Genomic DNA, 20,912 nt, shown 5'->3' on the forward strand with positions numbered 1-20,912 from the left:
GCTACGATCTGCACTGGGCTCATTTTGATCAACTCTTCTTTCTGGGACAGATGGTGGTTGCAAATTTCTACTTCAATGTGTGAGGCAACGAATGGGTTGTTTCAGACAGTAGAAAATCTGGGATTAGTGAGAGGGCAAGGCGAGTATCTAGGCGTTGGGTACCTTCATGTGCTCACATGATACACTGAGTGCTGACTGCCAATGCCCTGCACGGTTCCTGATGCATGTGTGACCTTTAGTTCTTGCCCACCTGCATACAGATTTTACAAAGTACTTTTCAAACATTACTTTTCCCTATATGAAAACCTTCTGAGTCAGAGGTTTTTGCTAGAATAGAATTGAACCTGTAAGCCAGGCCCGATTAAATGCTATCCTTATGTTCTCGCCCCCCACGGTAACACACATGAAAACTAATGCTAAGGATCATGCTTAGGTCTCTGACACCAAAGCCCGTCTTTGCCCCTTGACTCATTGTTATGATCTAGGTTAGAGGGCCAAAGGTAACTGTGAATAAATGGAGGAATTATCTGCCAGCTTGTGGGTACCTGAGGTATTGGCGATGTATAGCCTTATTTGTAAAACAACGGTACTGGATTTTACCTAGTCTAGGACGCATATTGTCATATTTAATGTCTGTGAGGTTGAGGCATACCTTATCATGGAAGATGTTTGTAGTTGCTTTTGCTGCTTGGTCACTCTAATGTGGTTGTCATTGCTCGCTTGGGCACACTTACTGCTCAGTCAGGCACGACCAGAGAACGAACCCGGTGAATATTGTAGTGTGTTGATTTAACCTTTGGTAAATAAATAGGTTCTATCTATTGCTTGACCATCTTCCAGACACCATCTACTAAGCTCAAGAAAACACCATGGGATGGTTTGCATATGCTTGGCCTGGGGAATGGCACTATTAGGAGGTGTGGCCCTGTTGGAGTAGGTTTGTCACTGTGGGTGTGGGCTTAAAGACCTTCATCATAGCTGGCTGGAAACCAGTATTCTGCTAGCAGCCTTCAGATGAAGATGGAGAGCTCTCAGCTCCTCCTGAATATGCCTGCCATGTTCCCATCTTAGCGATAATGGACTGAACTCTGAACCTGTAAGCCTGCCCCAATTAAATGTTATCCTTATAAGAGCTGCCTTGGTCATGGTGTCTGTTTACAGCAGCAAAACCTTAACTAGGGCACACTATGTAAAGGGTCAGGGCTAGAGAGATGGCTCAGCAGTGAAGAGCACTGGCTGCTCTTCCAGAGGACCAGTATTCAATTCCTAGCACCTACATGGCAGTCAACAACCTTCTCTAATTCCAGGCCCAGGGAATCTGACACCCTCTTCTGACCGACACAAGCATAAAATACACACATAAAGTAATGAGATATTAAAAAAAGTAAAAATAAAAGAATGGATGCATGAGGTTTGAAGGAAAACTCAGAAAGGGTTAGGCCTTGAGGAAGTTTAAGTCTAGCCTAGTCCACACAGTGAGTTTAAAGTCAGCGAGTGCTACATTGTATTTCTACAGTATCACAAAAACAAAGCAGTAACAACAATAAAAGAACAACCAACAGGAAAACAAACAAAACCCTCAGGAAAAAAACAAAGTAACAGCAAAAGCAAAAGCAATGGAGCTCTGCCTGAGGAAGGCTGGCTGTGTCAGGAGTATTCTGGTTGGCATGGGTGGCACTGGGCTGAAATACGTGAGTGACTCAGAAGACAGGCTGGCTAGGAAGGCATTGTGAATTACCTCATCAGAGTTACTTCTTTTACATTTTACTTTTATTAAAATGCAGAAGCATGTCGTATGATAAAAGCCGATGAGTATAGGACCGAGGATATCTCTCAGAGTATGTGTGCTTAGCATGCTTGAGCTCCTGGACTTAACTCCCAGTATCACAGAAAATAAAAAGAGCAACGTCTTTTTAGTGTATAGGTAAGTCTAAACAGCCCTGCGGCTAAAGGCTGAGTGGCAAGATAGCATTACGTCATCCACTAGCCTGCAGTTCTCAGTGTTAGTGTGTAACAGTGCTTTAAAAGCAATGCTGTAAGGTTCAGTGCTCCAGTTTATCTAGTGAGCTCATTTTGGATTATCATAATAAACTTCTATTAGTAGCAACATATCATCTCCAGTTTTAATTATAGGGGGGGAAGGCAAATTAACTATTCTTCTTTAACATCATAGACTTAGGCTCTGAGGAGTCTGTGGATCTGTGTCTAAAAGATAAATGCTCACATTTTTCTTTCTCTCTCTAAAATGTCAGGATCTGCATCAGTTTCAGAACTAACATTAAAAGAAAACAGAATGAAGGGGATATGGCAGGAGTGGATGTAATGGTTCGTAATGAATATTGAATATGTCTTTGGCAAGGAAATTGACTTTTCAGGGCTTTAACAATAATAAATCACTAGTACAAATATGCCAGCACTGTGCCTAGCACATGAAAAGATTAAATAAATAGCAGGGCTGCACTCAGTGCAGAGAGCGTCGGCCATGCCAGCAGCCACACCCTGAGTTCTCAGCATCTTCAACAACAGAAGCGTGACCACCTTCACCCCACCCCCACCCCCGCACATGACACTCATCTAGCCCAGGCTGGCGATCGGAGCAGGGCCAGTGCTGCTCCAGCTTGTGTCATGTGATGATACGAGCGTCTGTGTCCCTCTGAAATCAAGTCAGAACTTAATCTGCAGCAAGAGCTACAGTTTTAAGAGCTGGGCTTATAGCTGGATATCATGATGCATGCCTTTAATCCCAGCACTTGGGAGGTAAAGGCGGGAGGATCTTTGTGAGTTTGGGACTAGCCTGGGCTAGAAAGTGAGTTCCAGGATAACCAGGGCTGCTACACTGAAAAACCCTGTCTTGAAAAGCAGATTTCTGGGTTGGGGATTTAGCTCAGTGGTAGAGCGCTTGCCTGGCAAGCGCAAGGCCCTGGGTTCGGTCCCCAGCTCCAGAAAAAAAAAAAAAAAAGAAAAGAAAAGGAAGAGCAGATTTCTTTAAGGAGCCATCTTGGAAGCAGAGACTGGCTTTCATCAGACAGCACACTTTCAAACACCTTGTCCTTAAACCTCTCAGCCTCCACAGCTGTGACCAGTCATTCCCATTATTCAGTCTCCCCTGCTTCGTTTACTTATTTGTTTAGTAGTTTTACAAGAATTGTGCGCACAATGTGTGTGTGCGTGTCCCAAGGCATGTGCAGGTTAGAGGGTAATGAGTAACTAGCACCTTTATTCACCAACCCATCTCAATGGCCTCTATCTCTTGTGTCTTTTTGAGACAAGGTTCCATTATGTAGCCAAGGCTGACCTTAAAGTCCTGGCCATTCTCTTCCCTCTGTCTCCCAAGGGCTGGGTTATGCAAACAACAACCACAACTCATCTTTTTTTTCCTAAAGATTTATTTAGATTTATTTTTAAGTGTGCGAGTGGGGGGGAGGAAGGGAGAGAGGGGAGGGGAGAGAGAGAGGGAGAGGGAGAGAAACTGTGTGTACATGCATGTGTACATGCGTGTGTACATGCGTGTGCGTGCGTGTGTGCGTGCGTGTGCGTGTGTGCGTGCGTGTGTACATGCGTGTGTGCGTGCGTGTGTACATGCGTGTGTACATGCGTGTGTGCGTGTGCGTGCGTGTGTGCGTGCGTGTGTACATACGTGTGTACATGCGCGTGTGCGCGTGTGCGTGTGTGCGTGTGCGTGTGTACATGCGTGTGTGCGCGTGTGTGCATGCGTGTGTGCGTGCGTGTGTACATGCGTGTGTACATGCGTGTGCGTGCGTGTGCGCGTGCGTGTGTGCGCGTGTGTGTGTACATGCGTGTGTACATGCGTGTGTACATGCGCGTGTGCGTGCATGTGTGCGCATGTGTGCGCACATGCATGCAGGTAACTGTGGAGACCAGAAGGGGTATGAGATTCCCTGAAGCTGAAGTATAGGAAGTTGGGAACCACATGAGAGTTCTGGAAACTAGACTGAGATCTTCTGCAAGAGTAGCTTACGCTTCTATTGTTGAGCCATCTTGCTCCCGCAATCTAGCCTCCTATTTCTTCATTTTTAAGTAATAGCCCAATGGGCAGGAGAGATGGCCCAATGATTAACAGCACTTTTTGTTCTTGCAGGGAACAGGGATTTGATTCCAAGGACCCACATAGTGGTTCATAATCATCTGAAACCCCCAGTTTCAGGGGCTCCAGTAGGCATTCACGTGCACTTAGGCAAAATATTCATATACATAAAATAACTAAAAATAAAAAATATAACAGCACAAATACACTCCGAAGTAAGTTGGTATTGGGAGTGGAATGTTTCTAACGTGTGTCTGAAAATGGGGACGCAGCTACAGCAGTGGAGGATGCATAGAGACTAGACAGGATGAGAGTACACACTAGACAAAGCCTAGCTTGCTAGACTGCCAAAGGGCAAGTCTGGGGAGGGCCGGGAGAGCCGGAGTGAGAGCCGAAGCCTCAGACATTGCTTAAGTGGTTGTAATCAGAATGCTGGTAGCAAAGTTGGCAGGAAAGGTATTTTAATGCGGTCTCAAATGGAAATGAAGAACAAGGCACTGGACACTGGAGCAAAGAGCAATCTGTTGTAAAGTGACAGACCTTGGCTGAATTGTGTCTTTGTCCTAACGCTTCATGTAAGGCAGCACTTAAAAGAAATCATGGATGCATGCACGTATGCACGCACACACGCATGCCTAGAATCTGTGTGTGTGTGTGTGTGTGTGTGTGTGTGTGTGTGTGTGTGTGTGTGTGTGTGAAGGTACACCTATGTCACAGCATATACATGCAGAGGTCAGAGGACTCATGGACGTCAGTCCCAAGGCTGCATGGCTTCTTTTGACTATGTTTATGTGTAATGTGAGAAGACAGAAACGGATCTGCTTTATAGTGAAAACAGGAACAGAACTAAAGGTCCGGAAAATTCTTAACCTGACTAGGTTGTAAAAGTCGTCTGGGAAAGATTAGTAGGGTTATGGCCCAAGCAATCATTTGATAAGGAGGGTTACCATGGCTAACATGAGGCCAGAGGAAGAACAACGGTGAGGTGTTTCAGCGATCTTCCAGGTTACTAGTCCTAGCACAGAGAGCTAGGGTCGAATAGTTAAGAAGGTTTGTGGACCAATGAGGCCCAGCACTACTCACGTTTCATCGAAGAACTCATTGGCCACCCACACTGGAACTCAAATTGCCCAGGAGTGGCTCATCATGACCCCTTTGGAAGCACATAAGCCTAGGCAGTGTTCTTGTAGGGCCTTCTCTCTAGGTATGCACAGTGCAAGAGCTATGGAGATGCTGCTCTCCCTACGTTTCAAAGATTTATTTATTTATTATATATAAGTACACTGTAGCTGTCTTCAGATACACCAGAAGAGGGAATCGGATCTCTTTACAGATGGTTGTGAGCCACCATGTGGTTGCTGGGAATTGAACTCATGACCTCTGAAAGAGCAGTCGGGTGCTCTTAACCGCTGAGCCATCTCTCCAGCCCTCTCCCTACGTTTCAAAAGCTGTCCCAGAAAGCCTTGAGGCCCATGCGGAGAGCTTCTATATGTGAAAAGGGAGGTGAGAGCCATTACAGACAGGCTCCATGGGGCAGTGCCTAGAGAGGTATTGGAGACTGGGAGAGACTCAAGGCCTCAATTCCAAACACAGTGAGTAGCAGCTGCTCCTTGAGAAGCTATGGAGGTGGGGTTGCCCAGGGCCTAACCTCTGCCCCAGTGTGTCTGGAAAATGGGTCAGACAGTCAAGATCATTTGACTTGGGTCTCAGTCTCAAGGTTTAAGGTCATTTATTTTCTTATTGTGTCTTAGATGTGCTTAAGAGTTGTTAGCTAGACCATCTATCCTTTTGCTACTTTCTGGAATGGGAATGTGTGTTCACTACCTGTCTTTCTAGAGAATGCAATTACTTTATTTCTCAAGCTCACAGCTAGAGACATTTGCCTTAAGAGGAATTGTACCCTGAGTGCTGTCTGATTTAGACTATTCCGCTGAGACTTTGGACTTGGCTTCAAGTTGATTGCTGCAAATTAAGGTTCTGGGGACTGTTGGGGCAAAATGAAGGGATCTCATATGTGAGAACGCTACAGAGCATGGAGGACCAAGGATGGAATATTACGTTTAAATTTTTGTGTTTCCTCCAAACTTCACATTTAATCCCATTAACCCCATTATGATATTAAGTGGTGGGGCCTTGAGGGGATTAAGCTGTGAATTACCAATCATGAATGGATTAGGGCCTCATTCAAGAGCTTGAGGGAGCAGGACCTTCCTGGAGCCTTTTTATTTGTGAGGACACAGACTTCATCCCTCTGGAAGACGTAGCTCGCACTGGATACCAGCCCTCTTTATCATACCTTGAACTTGACAACCGTGAGCATTTAGAGAAGTAAACAGATTATTTGTGAGTTAGCCAGCCTCAAGTTTTTCTTTTCTGAAACAGGTTCTCACTATATATATATATATTTTTTTTTTGGGGTTCTTTTTTTTTCAGAGCTGGGGACCGAACCCAGGGCCTTGCGCTTCCTAGGCAAGCGCTCTACCACTGAGCTAAATCCCCAACCCCAGGTTCTCACTATATTAGCCAGGTTGGCTTCCAACTCGGAATCCTCCTGCCTCCACCGCTAAAGAGTCAAAGTCACAGGTATAGGCCAATATATCCAACTCTAGCCTCAAGTGTTTTACTACAGCGGCATGAGCATACAAAGGTACTCTGGAACCACAGAGGCTCAGATACTCTATTTTGAAACACGGGGGCACTGAGGATGCAATGTCAGAGGCAAGGCACGTGACCTGATTCCTTCCTAGGCCTGAAAATTACACAGGGTACTTCTGTCATTGGCCATCAGCCAGCTCTAGTCATACGATTCAAATCTAACTGCAAGAGAGGTTGTGCGAGCCAAGGCAACAGAGAATTTATTATGTAGCCTTGGCTAGCCTCTAACTCACAGGCATGCCCACATGCCTGGTCTTATTGACCTTTCCAAATACCTAGGAAAGCGCTTAACTTATGGTGCTCATTAACAATTGTTTAGTCAATAGTTATCGAATTAGTGAATTTTTTCTTTTAGTTTTTTCTTTTAGTCTAAGAAATGACCAAACAGGATGGGATATTCAATGAGTATATTAGGGTTTCCTCTGTTGACCTCAGCAGTCCAGAGGCTGAGGTGGGGTGACTAGTGGGAACTCAAAGGCAGCTTGGATACTCAGTGAGTCTCAGGTCAGCCTGGGCTACAGAGTCAGACATGATTGCAACAACAAGAAGACAAAAATGGATGAGTTCAGGTTGGTATTTCAGGAACACCTAGAGTTAGTAAATTATTTTAGTAAAAGTTTATTGAAGTCAATGAGCTCATTCTCAAAAAACTTCAGATTATATAAAACATTTTCTCTAGTAGCCTAGAGGCCAGTCTTGTTTTCACTCTATCCATCCCTTCCCTTCTCCCCACTTACCTCCTTTTACTCTTTGAGACAGTCTTATTACATAACCAGCTTGGCCTTGAACTCATTATTCTTTGCCTTAGCCTCCTAAGTGCTGGGATGACAGGCTTGTACCACTATGCCTAACCTTGATTTACTTTCACTATTGTTGTTGGATTTCTTTTTCTTTCCTTTTAGGCAGAGTCTCATACAGTTCACATTGACCTCCGACTTGAGAATGGGCTTGAATTCCTCATCATCCCGTGTCTACCTCTCAAGTACTGGAATTACTGGCATGAGTCACTACACCTATTCGCCTGTGTTTTAAGCTGACTAAAATATGAAGGAATAGAATAGCCGATCTCAAGAGCAAAGGCCACTCAGAGAGCTGGTTAAAAGGCAAAGTAGAGAGGAGTGACTGGGGCTAAGTTGCTTCAGAGATTCCAAGATCTTAGAGTGTCACAGCAGCCTGTGAGACACAGGTACCCTATTACAACTCCTAAGAGCTACTAAATGGCTGACTCCATGGGGCTGTGCAGGGGAAAGGGGCTCACAGTGATTTCTTTCTTTTTTTTTTTTTCCGGAGCTGGGAACCGAACCCAGGGCCTTGCGCTCGCTAGGCAAGCACTCTACCGCTGAGCTAAATCCCCAACCCCTTCTGTTTTTATATATATAAAAAGACTACAGTCTTCTAGGACATTATTGCTTAGAGAGCATTAGGAACAGTTCACATGGCTGAAGACTTTAGATTGTATTGATATAGAAAGAGACAGAGAAGCCAAGGCAAAGGGAGCCACCCAACAATCAGAATTCCTCTTGGCTGTTGTTCAACATCTGTTCTTAATTTACCTGAATGTTTAGGAGGGCACAGAGTTCAGGAGTGGGTTTTTCACCAAAGGAATCTCAAAGTGATTATGAGATAAAACTTGTCATTCATTTATTTACCAAACAGACTTGGTGCCGGAGAGTCAAGGTGAAGGAGACAGGCAGAAACCCCTCATGGGACTCACAATCTGATAGGGAAGATAAATATGGAGTAAGTCTTATGAAAGAAGCATAATATTGGTTGTAAAAAAACCAAGATACTGGGGGTTGGGGATTTAGCTCAGTGGTAGAGCGCTTGCCTAGCAAGCGCAAGGCCCTGGGTTCAGTCCCCAGCTCCGAAAAAAAAAAATTAAAAAAAAAAAAAAGAAAAAAAAAACCAAGATACTGGGTGCTATAGAATGATAAACTAGGAAACCATCCTCATTTTGAGACGTGGGGTCAGGAAAGATCTCTTCACAATACTTATACTTTTCAACTTAAATTCAAATGAGGAGGACTGGGTGACAAAAAAGCCAAGTGAAGAGAACTCAGGGTTGGAGAAAACATCATGTTCCCTGATCCATTAATTCATGCAGCGTACAGGTTTAATTGAACAACTGGGGAAGTTGTAGAAGAGAGGATCTTGTTCTGCGTACACTGATGAGAGGAGATTAGGGCACTGCAGGCAAGTCTCTCCAAGTAAATCTTCCTTCATGACTCAAACCTTAGCTAGCCAGTTCTTACAGCCCCATCAGGCAGATCAACCAACCATGAAAGAGGCTGATGTAACAGATATCAATTTACAGGCTGCTTCAAAGCACGCAGGATGAGAACAGAGAGCCCCGAATGACTAGCACGCAGAAAGAGGGTGGGGCATAGTGGCAGAGAGGGAGGCATCGTCAGGAAGAGCTGCTCTAAAAGCAGCTGCATGTGACATTTCCGTCAGCAGCCTTCCCTTGCTCATTGTATGAAACACACATCAGACATTCTGGTTTATGTTTTTCTCTTCAGAGTACATACCCTTTGAGACCCAAGTAGCTTCTACTGGCTGGCACCTGCTCATTAACTGGGATCTAAGGTTCATCTAAAAGTGATGATAGAGACCCCTTTCCTCTGTCCTCAAGGTTAGGAAACCTGTGGATTGAGAAGTCAGGTGACTACTCTCTGTATTTGCTAAAAAGTAACAAAGTATAAACTACCCACTGCGCTCGCATGTGTACACACACACACACACACACACACACACACACAGTCCCACACAGATGCCAGAACCCTGCCAGAATATAAGGTCACACACCGCACACTGCCACTGTCTTCCCAGGTTGGAGAACAGTATTCCCTTTCTTTTGGAAGACACATAAATTAACTGTTGGGTGCATATGCCTTTAATCCCAGCACTCAGCAGCCAGAGGCAGGTGGGTCTGAGAGAGTTTGAAGCAAAGCAAAACCATGTATATGTACACACACACACACACACACACACACACACACACACACTCACAGGTGTGGGGTGGGGGCAGGGAGATAGACTGGGATGGAATAAAGCTGAGTGGTAGAATACTTGCCTAGCATGCACAAGGCTTTGAGGTCCCTTCTCAGCACTTCAGAAATATGCATATAATAAAGAAATAGGTATAGTACAAATGTATATATATATATATATATATATATATATATATATATGTATTTTCAGAGATCTCTATTAGGCTTTGGTGTTAGAATCTGAAACTTCTAAAACTGTTCAGCCATGTAATCTCTCTGATTATATCCCCAAATTATCTCATGCAAACTATGGTAACTATAGTAAATACCAACGTTTTTCCTTTTTAAAGAGCAAAATCGCAGCCATGACGACAATCTGTTCACATTTAAACGAGAACAGCGGCTGTGCACCAAGGCAGTTAGCTCTGTTAGCACTGTCATCAGTTGGCCACATTTGAACACACTTTGTGTCAGGGACCTTTTCATAGCCAGACATTAGACCAAGGTCATTTGGATCACAGATTGAATTGGAAGGAACATGTAAAATTAAGAGAAAGGTCACCTCAGGACTTGTTAGTCTATGTTATTTCTCAGTCCCCCAAAATGTATGTCTGAGGTAGTCACTATTCAGTTGATAGAAGAGCAGACTCCAGTAAAACTCATTTTGTCCACAAGTATTCAGAGAGAACTTACTGCATGCATTGTACTGATTAGACACTAATCCAGCCGTATGATACAATTGAGCAATCATATATTAGACAGCACAGTTTCGTGGCAGGAAATCAAGAAATAAATATTATATACATCACATGATGTTCGTTACTTTTGTTTCTTTTTAACATTTATTTTCTGTATATAATGTGCATGGGCATATATGTGCCATGGCCTTGTGTGGAGCCCAGAGAACATCTTGTGGGAGTCAGTTTTCTCCTTCCACCATGAGGATTCCCGGGACGGAAATCGGGCTTGGCAGTAAGCACCTTTATCCACTGCTCTGAGAAGCAGATTTTTATTTCCTGTAGCCTCTGTACTTCGGGGATATTAAGGGCACTACCCAGAAACAGGGAGATATTAAAGGATGATATTTAAATCAGCACCATGAGGCTTGATTTTCAAATGGGTTATTCTGCAGACAGTCATAAAGTATGGTTTCTTTTCTTTCACTTTTTTCAAATATCAACTCAAAACAGAAAGCTGTGTTACAACGTTTCTCAGAATGTTGCTGATTTATCATCAAGTTCTCTATTCTTCTTTTCAGCCCCAGAATTATACATAAGTGGGAAGGACAAAGAAGATGAACTAACAATCCTGGGAATTAAAAAATGTAGTTGTTGTTTGGGTTGGAAGCCCTGCCCTGTGTGGCCTTGGATAAACCCTAACTTTTCCAGCTGTACAGTAATAGGGCTTGGGTTAAGTGTTTCCAACACATCCTCTAGTTTAGTATTCTGTGATTTCATCCTCTTTTTCATCCTTGTTCCTGTGTGTGTGTGTGTGTGTGTGTCTGTCTGTCTGTCTGTCTGTCTGTCTGTCTGTCTAGTCCAGAAGAGGGTGTCAGATTCCCTGGTGCTGCCATTGCAAACAGCTGTCAGCCTCTGGATATGGGTACTGGAAACCAAACTCCAAGTCTCTTTTTTTTGGTTCTTTTTTTTTTTTTTTTCCGGAGCTGGGGACTGAACCCAGGGCCTTGCGCTTCCTAGGTAAGCGCTCTACCACTGAGCCAAATCCCCAGCCCCAAGTCTCTTAAGATCTCAGTAGATAGGTCTGGGTGTCCTGGAACTCACTATGTTGATCAGGCTAGCCTCCAACTTGCAGAGATTCTCCTGCCTTTGCCTCCTAAATGCTAAGATTAAAGGCAAACACCACCACTGCCTGGCAAGAGCTGTGTCAAACTCAGGGCCTTTCTAATGCTAAGCAAATGCCCAAGTCCCTCACTGAGCCACATTCCCAGCCCCATTCATTTCCCAAAGTCTTTGAAGAGTGTTGTGTAGGCTCAGTGAGGTACTTGGGTACTATTTGCAGATATTGTAAAGCATCTTTGTTTCAAAGGGGTCTTGTATATCCCAGGAGTCCCTAGCCTGACCTACCTGTCTCCATCTCTCAAGCATTGGCGTGGCAGATGCCTGCCCAGTCTGTGTGACTGTTTTCATGGCTTCATTACTAATCCAGCATTTGGAAATACGCATATTTATTCTTCTGTTGTAGAATTTTTTTTAATCCCAATCTGGGGTTTCTACCCCACCTTTGTCCATCCTATTCCCAGACAAAAGACACACAACTTTTATTGTTTACCATAAACCTTAATCACCACTAGAGTTGGGCGGTTTCTACCTTCTATGCTATTAAAGTCTATTTCCTTTCATACAATGTTTCATCTGGCCAGCACTCAGGGCCATGCTTTCTCTACTCCTAACCCATGGTGTCTCCCTCCTCCATTCACCTTCTTTTCTCCAATCCCCAAGCCTGGAGAACCCCAAACCTTGCCTATGTCTGTTCTGCCCAGCCATTAGCTGTCAGCACCTTTATTTACCAATCAGAAATAACCTGAGGGCAAGGTCACATAGAGTCCCTTGGGTCTATGTGAGGACTCTCTTGTCCTGGGGCAAGCAGATCTTGAAGAACCAGTATTAGCATTAGAATACACAAAACATCAGGCCAATGACTACGTGCCCCCATTACTAGTTCATGTCTATGTTATTTGTAGTCTTCATTTAATAATTATTCTGATCTGAGTCTGGTTGTTGTTGTTGGTGGTGGTGGTGGGTCATCTTCCATTTGCTTATTGAGCCAGCAAGATGGTTCAGGGGATGAGCATACTTGTGTATGTAATGATGACTTAGATTCAGTTCCCATAACTCACATAGTAGAAAGAAAGAACCAGCCAGGTGCAGGGGTGCACACCTTTAATCCCAGCACCTGGGAGACTGAGTTAGGCAGAACTCTGAGTTTGAGGCCAGCCTGGTCTGCTGAGTGAGCTCCAGGACAGCCAGGACGACACAGAAAAACCCTATCTTGGAAAAGGGCCAAAAATAAACAAACAAATAAACAGAGGAAAAAGCCATAAATCTGTAACAGAAGGGAAAGAAGGAAGGAAGGAAGGAAGGAAGGAAGGAAGGAAGGAAGGAAGGAAGAAAGGAAAGAAAGAAGGAAGGAAGGACAAACTCAGTTCTTGGAAGTCATTCTCTGACCTCTACACATGCTTTGGCACATGTACACCTCTCTCCCACACACTGTTGTGTGATGCTATTTCTGGAGAGATGTAAACAACTATATACTCACACCAGACAGGGAACCAACAACAGACAGAATACTACAACTAAAGTCCTTCTTGGTGAATCAAGGAGTTTTGTTGGAGTATTTACAGGGGTATGGGTGGGCAAAAATGACTCAGACAGGTCACCAAACCTTACCCTCGCATGGGTGATAGCTCATGAAAGCTTGTAACTTAGCTCACAGCACAATCTACAGGCAGCTCAATAGGTTGGAGAAGGTCATCTAGATAGTTTAGCTGGTCTTTTCTAGCCATCTTGACTGGTCTGAATCTCTCCTACACAATTCAACATGTCTGTCCTTCAGTAGTCCTCTTACGGTTTCTATAAGCTTGGGGAGGGAGCAGGCTAGTAAATCTTATCAGTTTCTGAGACTTCCTGAATCTACTGAATTGTTTACTTCCTGAGGGTTTGTTTTTTTTCACTGTGTAAATGAGGTCCACCTCAAACTGACAGAGATCAGCCTGCCTCTGCCTCCCTGCTACACTTAAAAGGCTTGAACCACAACTGTCCAGCTACATCCTGAGTTTTAAGGAGTTTCCCTGCAGGAGGGAATGTTTCACTTCCTTTAGAACAGCAGTTCTCACTCTGTGATTCACAACATCTTTGGGGGTTGGGGGGTGTTGAATAACCCTTTCATAGAGGTCTCATATCAGATATTTACATTACAATTCATAACAGTAGCAAAATTACAGTTATGAAGTCACAACAAAAGTAATTTTATGCTTGGGGTCACCACAGCATGAGGAACTGTATTAAAGGGTTGCAGAATTAGGAAAGCTGATTTAGAACACTGCTTTAGAACATCCTGAGCCTTGTCAAGCTTTGCTCTTAGATTGTTTTATCTTGGGGGACATTTCAGCACAGCAATACAATAAGTGTACTTTGAAAAAAGTAAGTATTAATTTTTAAACTGTGTATATTGATATTTTGTTTACATGTATATCTGCATGCCTGGTACCATTGCAGGCAAGAAGGCACTGGAATCCCTGGAATTAGTGTTTCAGATGATTGTTCGCTACCATGTTGGTGCTGGGAATTGAAACCAAATCTTGTGGAAAAGCAGCCAATGCTCTTAACTGCTCCAGCAACTGCTCCTCAATGTATTTTTAATGTGTGCTAGTGGTGGTGGCCAACTCTGAACTGGAAAAGAAAAAAACCAAAATGAGCAAACAAACAAACAAGCAAAGAGCCACTGTCACTTCACTGGACTTCTCTCTGCAGCCTAGGAGGGCCTGGAACTGACTATGCAGCCCCAGGTCAACAGCTTCTCAGGCACTAGAATTATATAATAAGGGCTGATCATGCAGGCTTAAGTCTACCCCCACCACCACTTTGGTTTTTCAGACAGGGTTTCTCAGTGTAGTCCTGGCTGGCCTAGAACTCCCTCTGTAGACCAGGTTGACCTTGAACTTCCGGAAATCCACAAGCCGCCCTCCCCCTCTAGCACTGAGATTAAAGGCTCCTGTGTGTGCTACCACAGAGCCAAAATCAGAGCTTCTACAAATAATAACTTCATATTTTCTTTACAGCTTGTGTGCTATAAGCAAAGCATCTGCTTGTTTTGTGTGGACATCAAGCCTGGGAGATGGTATGAATCCACAGCGCTATTATCTCCTTGGTGTCAAAACAGTACCGAGAAACGCTGGAATTCTAATTATTCTGGATGGGGAGGTGAAGATTAAATTGCAGGAATTATTGCTGTTGAACTGTTTGTCAGGGGCGGGGAGAGACAACCAGATAAATGTGCTTTAACACTGAGCAGTTCTACGTAAACTGTGTCTAACAGTGCCTGGTACAGAGGACACTGCTACGTGTCACCTGCCATGTATCCTCTGTTACTACACTAACACCCAACACTTAATCAGCAAGCGTTTAGTAGCTACACACCTACATCTAGAGAAATCAATTTGTAGGATATCAATAGCAAGAAATTTACAGAGACATGATTTGAAAGAGAAAAAAGAATTGCTAGAGAAAACAACATTGTTTTTTCCCTTGAGACAGTGTCCTTCATTAGTTCAACTGGAGTCCAGAATCGAAGGTTGGGGAAAGTTCACACTCCACAATGCAGCTACCTAAAGGCCTCCCTTCCTGAGAATGTCCTTAGGCCTTCACCCACACCTTCTTCCATTTCTGAGTGTCTTTATTTCTTGGATGGTTTCTAGTCTATAATCACAAAGAAGGGGGAAGGAAGTGGAATCATATACAGTTGTCCTGGATAATCAAGAAGTAGAAAGTGTTCTTTAGTGGGATAAAAGTGTCCTGAAATCTCTCAGCAAAGGAGTACACAAAACCCTTTTAGAAAATAATCAATTTCTGGGGTTGGGGATTTAGCTCAGTGGTAGAGCGCTTGCCTAAGAAGCGCAAGGCCCTGGGTTCGGTCCCCAGCTCCAGAAAAAAAAGAATAAAAAAAAAAAAAAAAAAAGAAAGAAAGAAAGAAAGAAAAGAAAAGAAAATAATCAATTTCTAGATGAGGTTATTTTAGAAAAACTACCTTTCCAAACTGGTAGGAAACCATGCCGACATAAAATTTAAATTCCCTGCTAAAATATATTGATACTGCTCTTGGCTCCTGGAACATAGGGAGGCTTTTCCCCCTTGAAACAGGGCTCTGTTCTGAATTCCAGACTGCATTCTGCCCCCAAGTACCTGAGATCAGAGGCACAGGCCACTACCATCCAAGGCCTTCCCCTCTGTTGGTACTTCCCTTTCTTTTTGCAGTATTACAATCACACCCAGAGCCCCCTGACTACTAGGCAGGTTCACCACTATTGACTTACACTGCCAGCGCACAAACACTTGTAACTCCTGGGATCTGAGCTTCTGGCTTCTGTGAGCAATCTACACTCGTGTGCTCTGCTTGACCTAGATATGTATATGTCATTTAAAAAATATTTTTTAAAAAGGGCTGGAGAGTTGGCTCAGTGGTTAAGAGCAATTGTTTCTTCTTATAGATACCCTGGTTTGAGTCCTAGCACCCACATAGTGACTTACAAACATCTTGAACTTCAAACCCAGGTGATTCAATGCCACCCTCAGATCTTGGTGGGCATCAGACACATAACATGGTACACACACATACATGCAGGGGAAAGACATACGAATAAAATAAATCTTTCTGTTGTCTGTGTGACTGATTGGAGACAGGATTTCTCTGTGTAGCCCTGGTTGTCTTGGAACTCTGTAGATCACAGCCTTGAACTCACAGAGATCCACATGCCTCTGCCTGAGTGCTGGTATTAAAGGCCTGTGCCACCATTGCCCAGCGTCTTTTTAATAAATATTTTTTTAAATGATAATAAATTTTTTTAAATATAAAGTCTAGCTAAATTGCTCAGGTTAGCCTCAAACTTACCACCTTCCTGCCTCGGTCTCTATAGTAGCTGGTTATAAATGTGTGCCACCATCTTGGGCTCTTTATTTTTATGGGAGAGGGTGTGTGTCTGAACACCAGAGGATAATTTGAGGCGTCAGTTCTCTCCTTCCACCTTCCCATCATTCTACTTCAGCAGATCTGCTGACAACACTTCTGTAGACTGGGAAACCTTATGAATATGTAATGCTAAAACACAAAACAAAAGCAGGCGGGGTCTGGAGAGATGTCTGAGATTAAGAGCCCTTGCTGTTCTTGCAGACCATTGTTCCACTTCTAGAATCCACGTAGGGTGGCTCACAAAAACCTGTAACTCCAGCTTCAGAGGATCCTCTTCTGACATCCACAGGCACCCACACTCGTGCATACACACATGTGCACACACACGCAAAACAAAACCTACCACCAAACAACAACAAAACCCCAAAAGCAAAACCAAAAACAAGTAGGGCTGGTGGTAAACTCTGTATGCCGAGCGTTCAGGAGAAGATGGAGCTGGGTCAAGGCCAGGCTGGGTTACACAGTAAGACTGTCTCAAAGGCAAGCAAACCCAACAAGGTCCAGGAGAAAGAGACTCACGTCGTTCACAGGAGGACCGACAGGATGGACTTTAATTTACAAACTCACACTTTTTCTAAAATAATTATCCACTCCTGCTAAGGAAATAGGAAATGAAACATTGAAAATAGCTTGGATTTGGAGGTGGCCTTCCTATGCTTTTCATTAGAGGATGAAAAGCAATTATGTAGAGGATCCTCATTGGCAAACATGAAAACCATGGAATCCTATTAATTCACAAGAATCAGTAAGAAAGCTAAACTGAAATAAGAGCTTTGGATTATGCAACAGAATTACTAACCCTCCCTTGTTAATCTTCCTATGTCTCTCCTATCTTCCAGTTTACCAGGTAGAAGGAAGAGGTGCCCACCCCTTTGCTGAGAATTGAACCCGCGATCTCACATGGGCTAGGTAAGAGCTCTTCCACTGTCTTTATTTCATTGCCTGTTGCTGTGTTAAAATACTCTAACAAAAAACAAGTTAAGGGAGCAATGTTCTGCCTGACTCACAATTCCGTGTGACAGTCCGTCGCTGTGGGGAGTCAGGGTGGGGGATGGGAGCTGCTGGGCACAGAACATCCACAGTCAGAGCAGAGTCCGCGAACCAGTGCGAGCTCGTGCTCAGCACCTTTCCATCTTACAATACAGCCCGCCCACTGTGGGTGGGGCCTCCTACCTCAACTAACACAATCAAGATAGCCTACCACAGGCCAACCTGACCTGACAATCTCTCACTGTGATTCTTTGCCCAGGGAAATCCAGATCATGGCCAATTAGCAACATTAACCATCACCTCCAATTGAGCTACACCTCTGATTTAGGAAGAGGAGCTTTCTTCAAAGAAACAGAACCCATAAAGGCCAAAAGAAGGATTGGGCTTATGAAACACTGTTGCATTTTCCTTATTTCCTGAATCTCCATCTCTTCCTATAACCAGGAATTTGAACGAAATAAGTGACTATAAATTGACAAATGTGTGGTAGAATCCTAGCATTAGGGAGGCTGAAGACAGACAAAGCCTGGACAATTTTCAGGCTAGCCTCAGCTACATAGCAATACTGTCTGTCTGTCTATATATCGTCCTTGATCTTTTTTTTTAAAAGATTTATTTATTATATATAAGTACACTGTAGATGTCTTCAGACACACTAGAAAAGGGCATTGATCTCATTACAGATAGTTATGAGCCACCATGTGGTTGCTGGGATTCAAACTCAGGTCCTCTGGAAGAGCAGTGCTCTTAACCACTGAGCCATCTCTCCAGCCCATAGTCTTTTTTTTTTTTTTTTTTTTAAAGTCCTGACTCATACTTGCTATATAGACTAGGCTGGCTGGCCTCAAACTCACAGAAATCTACCTGCTTCTCCCTCCCAAGTGCTGGAATTGAAGTGTGTGCTACTACACTCAAACGACAGCCTTTTTTTTTTTTTTTTTTTTTTTTTAAGCTTTGTAGTGGTGCATAATTGTAGTCCCACTCAGAAGGCTGGGACAGGAGATAAAGAGTTCAAGATCAGCTTGGCATACAGGGCAAGGCTGTTACAATAAAATAAAAGCCTAGTATAAATGGAGTTAAGCATCTATATTTAAATCTCCCCTCGATAGCATTTTATTTTAAAATTACTTATGATTAAGCCTAAGACTACTTGCTGATACACCTATGATTCCTGGAGGACAGGATTGTCCTTGGTTCACTGTAGAAGGCCTTTCTTTAGCATTATAGCTCTAAGAACTAGGAGTTCCCTGAGTAATTTCTGATATCCATACTTCATCCCAGTAACTGGCAGAGGTCTTGGTAGCTATCACAGCCTGAATTATGAGTTATTGTGTTGTACTCAAAACCAATTTGGCTGTTTCATGGTGTGGTCTTGTCTGAGCTGATCAAATGACTAGTCAAACAGAAAGGTTACATATGATAGAGTTAGAAGGTTCCACTTTGACTAATTTTTTCATTGAAAATAAAACTATAATCGCATTATCTAACCTATCTGAGCCTGATTCGGACTGGGCTCGTCATGCCTAGTGCTCTACCTCACCACTTAGGTGCATTGCTTGTCTGCAATTTATGGTTTTGTACCTCTCACTGGCCTCTGGCACAGTATGTAATTTCTCCAGATCCTAGTACCTGCTGTGGCTAGTGTAATAAGGCAAAAATAACGAGGTATCTGTGCCTATGGGAGGAATTGGGAGTGGTGAAAATAGTTACTCTACGCAAAGTATTATAAACTTGGAGATTATACTTTAGGCTTAAAGTAAACAAGCTGTGGGTAACATATAGAACAGAGTTTTCCACTATTGCAAGATAGCCCTGCTTCCTGCTGTTAAATTAGTAGAAAGAAACTGGGCGTGGTGGTACATGCCTTAATCCAAGCAGTTAGGAGACAGAGGCAGAGCAATCAGAGCTTCTAGAGTAGTGGTTCTCAGCCTTTCGAATGCTGTGACCCTTTAATACAATTAATTCCACATGTTGTGGTGACCCCTCCAACCATAAAATATTTTTGTTGCTACTTATGTAATTTTAATGTTATGAATTGTAAATATGTCTTACAATCTTAGATGACCCGTGTGAAAGGACTATTTGACTTGGCCCCAAAAAGGGTCACAACTCACAGGCTGAGAACTAGTTCCAGGTAAAATCTGGCAACATAGTGAGTTTGGGGCCAGCCTGGAATATATAAGACCCTATTAAAAAAAATGCGGTAGACAATAGGAAGATGTGTGCTTCTATAGGACATTAAACAGCTCTCCTTAAGCCTTCTGCCTGAGACCATGTGTTCTAAGACACCAAAGTGGGGTAGGGGTGGGGAGGATGGGCTTTTGGTAGAGTCTGGGATTGAAGGTCATTCTAGTGCAAAAGATGAGGTGGGTTGATTCAGTCACTGTAGCCACATGAGTCTTATAAGGGAGGCACTGTGCACAAAGCTATTAAAGAACTATTCTCCTTTGAGTCCTGATCTGCCAAATGTGACAATGGAAAAGTTCTCCACGTGGGGAGGAAGGGAGAGCTTGCCAAGCCTTGTTACCATGATCCCCATTCTAAGACTAGGCTTCTCCATGGAGGCCTCTCAGGCCACCACAGGTACTCTGAAGAGGTCTTGGAGAGGAAGCATCTTTATGATGAAAACGAATCCAAGAACTTGCTGGAGTAAAGCAGCCTACCAAAATGCTATTTGTCTCCTCTCTGAACGTGCTTCTTCTTCATCCTACCCCTTTATACACCTATTGCTTGTTCCTTCCTCATATGATTACAAAGAAGGGGCAGGCCTGGAGGCACACTTAATCCCAGTACTGGGAAGGCAGAGGCAGGGGGATCTCTGAGTTCCAGGACAGCCAGGGCAACAAAAACCAAAACCAAACAAAACACCCCCAAAACAAAGTCTTACAAGTCTTATGGCTTCTTCTTTTATTTTGAAAAACAAAGCATTTTAAAACTTTTGTTAACATGCAGATGTCATAAGACAATTTACAGGAGTGGGGTTTCTCCTTCCACCAAGTGGATTACTGAGAACTAAAGCCAGGTTGTCAGGCTTGGGAGCAAACTTTACCTGCTGAGCCGTCTCACTCCCCCCCCCCCCGCCCCCAACTGCCAACGCACAAGCCTTTTCAGCTCTTGGTCTCAGTCTCTACCTCCCAAGCACTTTAAAAACATTTTAAATCATCTAATACCACAGCTTCACGTAGCACCTTCTAAACATTTGAATTTGGACACATAGAGGGGGTGTGGGTTCTCTTCACGTTGCTCATTAATCATTATCTTACACTAGGCTAAAGAGCATTTTTTCCTGGTCCTTTTAGGCTTTTCAGTTTGAACACTTAATCTAAACTTCAGGGTTAAGTAATCTGATACATACCAAACATAAATGTTTAACTTCATTTTCTTCTTCAGGAATAAGCAGTACTGTAGCAGAGGCCCTTTTCCTTTCAGTAAAGAGGGCCCCAAGGTTTTCTTTTATGTGTGTAGTGCATATGTCTGTGTACATGTTAGTGGATGCTGAAGTCAGAGGATGATTTTGAGTGCAGCTCTCT

General features: G+C 43.5%; 1 non-coding gene across 1 annotated transcript; it reads left to right on the forward strand.

Annotated features, from left to right (window-relative positions):
* The first annotated feature begins 15,274 nt into the window (after positions 1-15,274).
* Positions 15,275-15,355, forward strand: Trnal-aag9 (transfer RNA leucine (anticodon AAG) 9). Its single transcript has one exon. It is a non-coding gene; the product is annotated as a tRNA-Leu (tRNA).
* The last annotated feature ends 5,557 nt before the right edge of the window (positions 15,356-20,912 follow it).

Source organism: Rattus norvegicus, chromosome 2 (assembly GCF_036323735.1).
Source record: "Rattus norvegicus strain BN/NHsdMcwi chromosome 2, GRCr8, whole genome shotgun sequence".
Classification (NCBI taxonomy): Eukaryota; Metazoa; Chordata; class Mammalia; order Rodentia; family Muridae; genus Rattus; species Rattus norvegicus.